This window comes from Marmota marmota, unplaced genomic scaffold, assembly GCF_001458135.2.
Source record: "Marmota marmota marmota unplaced genomic scaffold, marMar, whole genome shotgun sequence".
NCBI classification, from domain to species: Eukaryota; Metazoa; Chordata; class Mammalia; order Rodentia; family Sciuridae; genus Marmota; species Marmota marmota.
This window is the reverse complement of record NW_026000048.1, coordinates 672,032-677,012: the sequence shown is the minus strand read 5'-3', so window position 1 is coordinate 677,012 and position 4,981 is coordinate 672,032. Positions and strand designations below refer to the sequence as shown.

The 4,981-nt window shown below is 41.0% G+C and overlaps 1 protein-coding gene and 1 long non-coding RNA gene across 10 annotated transcripts in view; one reads left to right on the top strand and one right to left on the bottom strand.

The window, feature by feature from the left end:
• The window catches only part of Zmynd11 (zinc finger MYND-type containing 11), a 97,434-nt gene that overhangs the window by 90,136 nt on the left and 2,317 nt on the right, over positions 1-4,981 (bottom strand). For 3 of the 9 annotated variants that reach the window (XM_015495134.2, XM_048812592.1, XM_048812594.1), the window contains exon 1: positions 19-159. The exons of 1 other annotated variant lie outside the window; for it this stretch is intronic. The gene's annotated coding sequence lies outside the window, so the exon portion shown is untranslated. Of the gene's footprint in view, positions 1-18; positions 267-4,981 lie in introns of those variants that run through there. 5 more of the 9 variants (XM_015495133.2, XM_048812593.1, XM_048812589.1 and 2 more) reach the window with 4 other exon arrangements.
• Positions 7-3,548, top strand: LOC125619541. Its single transcript, XR_007351066.1, has 2 exons — positions 7-301; positions 2,679-3,548. It is a non-coding gene; the product is annotated as an uncharacterized LOC125619541 (long non-coding RNA).

Here is a 4,981-nt window from a genome sequence, read left to right as displayed (position 1 = left end):
GTGCACGCCCGCTCCTACCTTCCCTCGTCCTGTCTTCGGCGCCTCTATCCAAAATTAGTTTCAGCATATTCTCATGTATCTACACACGAACTCCATATCAATACACACGTGAAAGCTACGTACGTGCAGGCGCGCTCGAGCCCTGAGCGGTGCGCACCGAGCGCTCAGACACGAGGGCAGCATTGTTCGGCTGGGCCGCTCCCGGCCAGCGCCGCGTGTGAGTGGCACGGACCTGCTCCGCGGTCTGCGGGGGCGGATTGCAAAGGCTGGAGAAGCACCAACTCCCGTGTTGGCAGAACGGGTAAGGCAGCTCCAATGTCTATCGCGAGGATGTCCAAGTTCCTCTTTCCATACACAGAAATAAGACTTCCAAAAGAAACGGGGACCACCCGTTATCGATTTGGCAAGAGCACCACAAATTTGTGAGAAGGAGACTCTCTTACTGTAGTGAGTGATTCTAGACCTAACCAGGGAAGAGACCTTAAGTTGTGAGTGGCTTATTGCAAAACAGTCTCAGATAAGTGCACATATAGATTCCATCTATGTCCCTAATGACCTTTCTCCGCTAGGAGTTGAGAAGGGAAAATTTATTCTCATTCTCTCTGGACATATGTACCTGAAATCACTGGAGAGAGACTGTCCTAGAAATTTGGGGTTTCTTACCCAGTTTATCAATCTGCTTTCATAGCTGGTCTTTAAGAACTTAGAAATGGGTGGTGTTGAATAGATCTCTGATGTATACCTGTCAAATAGGCACTCTTTCAAACTCTTAGCCCTGGTTCTGATACATACATCTCAGATTGTTGTTTTGCTATTTCAAAGAACATCACAAAATAATTTTAATTCATTTAAAGAATAAATGTTTGCCATTAAAATTTCAATCGAGGGGTTGACAGAAAAAAATTCTAGTCATACCTGTTTGCTAAACAAGGAATTTTAACGATCACCTTTTATAGTGAATCACCTTTTAAAAATAAAGTCTGTTACTTTATCTAAAAGATGAAGTTCTTCGTAGTTCTCTGTTTCTCAGAGACCACACTGTAACCAAGAGCTCCGTCCCTGTCCCCAATGCCAATCAATGACTATTTAATAATGAGGACACAGTTTCAAGGAAAAGATAAAGGAAGGTTTATTGCTTTGCCAGCAAAGGAGAAACACTCCTATCCCAAAGGTTGTGACTCTCCTGATCAGGAGGGATAGGGGGTTTTAAAGGAACTCTTCAAGGGTTACATCCCAGGTGTGCTCTGATAGGGGGTCCCAGGGCACCTTGCTGGCATGTTAAGATTCACTTGTTAATTTGGGAGATATTCACTTCCCAGATCCTCAGCTAGCATCTCCTTCCTGTGGTGGGTGTGTTCAAGGGCAATTAACAAGGGGAAGAAAAGAACACTGTCTCCCTAATCTTGTTAGGGAGGGGGAGAGGGAAAAAGAGAGAGAAAAAAAACTTTTTTTTTTTTTTTAATAAACCTTAGAGCAATGAGGGCTATAGTCAGAAGGTGAAGGGACCACTGTTACAACACAAATACGGCATTTATGTATAAAAGGAAGCTTACCTTTTAGGAAAGAGATGACTGTGTAATTCCACATTTTCCTCTCCAGTTATATTTTGTAGGCATCAGATTTTATACGCAGATACCATCTCATTTTACGTAATGTAAGTTAGATAACTTGTCCCTGGATTTCCTATCAGTGTTGTGTACAATTTAACCCTGGGCTCTATTGCCCCTTTCCCAACAATTACTTTTTCCTCTGCTGTCCCTCAGTTGAGTGAATATATGTGTGTGGGTCTGGGGGCCAATGGCTGGAGGTTTAAGGACTCCTGGCCACTCAAGTGGTTATTTCCATACAACATAAGACAGACCATGAATTTATCTACCAGATTGTGAAGAGGGGTCAAAGGGCTCTAAGGTGTTGAGGAGAAAGGAAGAATGGTGCACAAGGGTCAGGGACAGCACCTGCTGAGGAAGGGCATCCCAGAGTCTTCTTGGCCTCTGCCACACTCTGTGCTTAGTCCCTGAGAAGATCACTCCCCTCCACCTTCTGCTTCAAAAATGTCATGTAACTAGAGAAGGCATGCACTACTGTTCAACAAATTGGAGTGGAGGATTTGTCTCTTTAAAAAACAAATATGACCTATCCACACTGCACTTCTTTTTTTTTTTACAAAGTTCAAATGAACAAATAATACAAAAACTGAAAATCTTCAAAAACTAGAAGATAATATAGCTGAATTTTTGCAAGATTGCAAGCAGAGAAGAATATCCAAAACCTTAGAGTAACAGGGTTTGGGAGAAATCACACACACACAAACACACAGACACACACATGACTGATAAATTTGACTATAAAATATTATAAATCCTACATGTCAAAAACAAGTGTAGTCCTACTCTAAAATCTACCCGGAAGTTCTTTCTAACACCCTCCCTCCTACTCTCTTCACATAAGGCTCAGTTAATGCTTCTTGGGACTCCCTTGGAGTCTTGTTGACTCATCAAAGTGTTCCTGGTCTGATAATCGCACATAAGTGGCAGTAATAAACTTATGCACTGCCGCCCTTGAAATGCATTGTTTTTATTTATTTTGCCTTTACTACTATGTGTGGCTTTATGCTTTAGTTTTGCATTAAAGGCTGAATTAACATAAACACTGAATATTCTATGTGTGTTTTGTTTGAGAATATAAGAGTACCATGGAGCACAGCTATGAAAAGCTCCAGGGATTCAGAGGAAGAGCACATTGTAGAGAAAAGAGGAGCAGAACGCGAGGCGGTGTGCCATGATCACAAAGGCAAATTAGGGAAGCAAACAGGTCAGTTTCAGGAGACTTGTTAAACATTTATGGGATCAGAAACAGCATTTTTCCTCATTTAAAGTAATAGTAACTCCATCTTCAACTAACAGGAATGTTTTGCTTAGCAACAAATTGTCCTTCAGAGCTGAGGAAGACTCTACAAGTAAAAGACAAAGCAGAAGACAATTTATGCAAGATTTAAAAAACTATGGTGCTGATCTTCAAAAAGTCATGTCACATCAAGAAGATAAACACCAATAACTCCCCTTCCCCTGAAAGACAAACACCATGGATAATCTACCAAAGAGAACAAGATGATTAATCAACACTGACATTCACTTTTGTGGTGTGTGTGTGGTGCCAGGGATCAACCTTGTGCATGCTAGGCAAGCACTCTACCAACTGAGCCATATCCCCAGCCCTGACATTCACTTTCACTAATAATAAAATGACCAAATAACACAGACTGCTTCAAATGACAGGATTCTTTTTCAATGGGGGTGTCAGCGAGGGACAGAGAAACAGACACACTTATGCAGTATTGGAAGAAAACCGAATCAGTATGAACTCACATGAAATACCCAGAGACTTAAGAATATTTATATCTTTGATGCAAGAAGTCCAAGTTTAAAAATCTACCTTAACAATATCACCGGAAAGACCACCAAAAACTTATAGACAAGAGTGTTCAATTTGCCACTCGACTTAAAAGTCTTAACAATTTTCTGCTGCAGTAGAATAAAATCTAAACCCTATTCCCCGAGTCACAATGCCATCTGACTTTAACATCATCCTTCAGCCTCCTGACTTTAACATCATCCCTGCCCTACTGACCTTTGTTCTATCCCAGGACATCTCAAGGGTTGTTCCCTCCAGAAAAATCCTCCCCACCTTTTCCTACTTGACCTTTAGGCATCCAGATGTCTCTTTAACAAAGGGACTTCATGAGCCCTAATATAAATTAGATCCTCCCTGTATTTTTTCTAAAGCACAAGGTAATTTGTAATGTCATATTTATGTGTGCATTTATAGACTGGGGGAATTTGTACTCCATGATACACCCAGGTACCTGATACACATTGTTAGGCAAAAAAGTGCTGCAGATAAAATTGGCGGTTTCTTGTGAAATCAAAGCACTGTAAAGATTTTTAAGCATTTTGTTGTTAAATACTATAATACCAAAGATTTTGTCACTCAGGTATTGCAGTTTTTCTTAATGCATCTTAATTAAAGCTATATTTTAATTGGATCATGTTATACTTAGGTTAATAGCTTAGGGCTGTAGAGTAAAGGATCTTATAAGGCAGGTGTCCCCAGCCCTGAGAGGAGCTGTGGAATGTCCTCTCTGCCCAGAACCAGAAAAAAATATGTACAACTGGATAATGTTTTTATATCAATCATATGAAAGCACTTTTCTCCTTTGTGTTTTCCATATATGTGATGTGTCTAGGTAGCATAAAGCATCTGTGGCATGGAGGGCATGACAAAGTACCAAGGGAAAGTTAATGTTCATCTTTCAACACTCCAGAAAAGGCTGTACAAGACAGTGTGGTTGCAAGTGATGCTCAGTTACTTTCTCTCTGTTTTTAACTTTTTTTTCAGCACTGGGGATTGACCCCAGGGCCTCATTCGTGTTAGGCAAGTGTTTTACCACAGAACCATATCCTCAGCCCTTTTTGTGTTTTCTTTTGAGACAGGGTCTCACTAAGTTGTCCAGGCTTGCCTCAAGCTTGAAATCCCCCTGCCACCGGTGTTGCTGGGATTTCTGGTGTGCCCAGCCATTTTCAACATATTTAGAAGTAGGTCTGGCCTAGTAGAACACTGAACTTTACAATCCAGGATGGAAAATGGGAACTAAATGGGAGAGAGAAGTAATATGAGCCAGGCACGGTGCTGCACATCTATCATCCTAGTGGCTTGGGAAGCTGAGGCAGGAGGATCAGAAGTTCAAAGCCAGTCTCAGCAATTTAGCAAGGCCCTATGCAACCTAGTGAGACCCTGTCTCAAAACAAAATATAAATAAAGAGCCAGGGATGTGGCTCAGTGATTAAGTAAGTGCCCTGGTATTAAAAGAAGTAGAATAAGAATAAGAATAGAAGAAGAAGAAGAATAGAAGAAGAAGAAGAAGAAGAAGAAGAAGAAGAAGAAGAAGAAGAAGAAGAAGAAGAAGAATAGAAGAAGAAGAAGA